We start from the raw sequence: 615 nt of genomic DNA, 5'->3' as shown, positions 1-615 counted from the left end.
ACTTCTCTTCACCTCTCTTCATCCACAAATCCGAATTTCCTTCTTCATTCTTCTACCTCTTTCTTCTTCTACTAACATAAAGGAATCTCTATACTGTGACATAGAGGATTCTTCTTTCTCTTCTTGTTTTCTTCTCTTTCATATGAGCAGGAATAGGGAAAAAGGCACTCTTGTTGAAATTGATCCAGAACCTGAAAGGACTCTGAAAAGAAAATTAAGAGAAGCTAAATTACAACAATCCAGAAACAACCTTTCAGAAATTTTCGAACAAGAGAAGGAGATGGCAGCCGAAAATAATAATAATAATGCAAGGAGAATGCTTGGTGACTTCACAAAGCCAACATCCAAGTTTGATGGAAGAAGCATTTCCATTCCTGCCATTGGAGCCAATAACTTTGAGCTGAAACCTCAGCTAGTTACATTAATGCAACAAAACTGCAAGTTTTATGGACTTCCATCTGAAGATCCTTATCAGTTTTTAACTGAGTTCTTGCAGATCTGTGAGACTGTAAAGATGAATGGAGTTGATCCTGAAGTCTACAGACTCATGCTTTTCCCTTTTGCTGTAAGAGACAGAGCTCGAATATGGTTGGATTCACAACCTAAGGATAGCCT

This window comes from Arachis duranensis, chromosome 8 (genome assembly GCF_000817695.3).
Source record: "Arachis duranensis cultivar V14167 chromosome 8, aradu.V14167.gnm2.J7QH, whole genome shotgun sequence".
NCBI lineage: Eukaryota > Viridiplantae > Streptophyta > Magnoliopsida > Fabales > Fabaceae > Arachis > Arachis duranensis.
The sequence above is the reverse complement of the archived record's forward strand: the minus strand, read 5'-3'. Positions refer to the sequence as shown.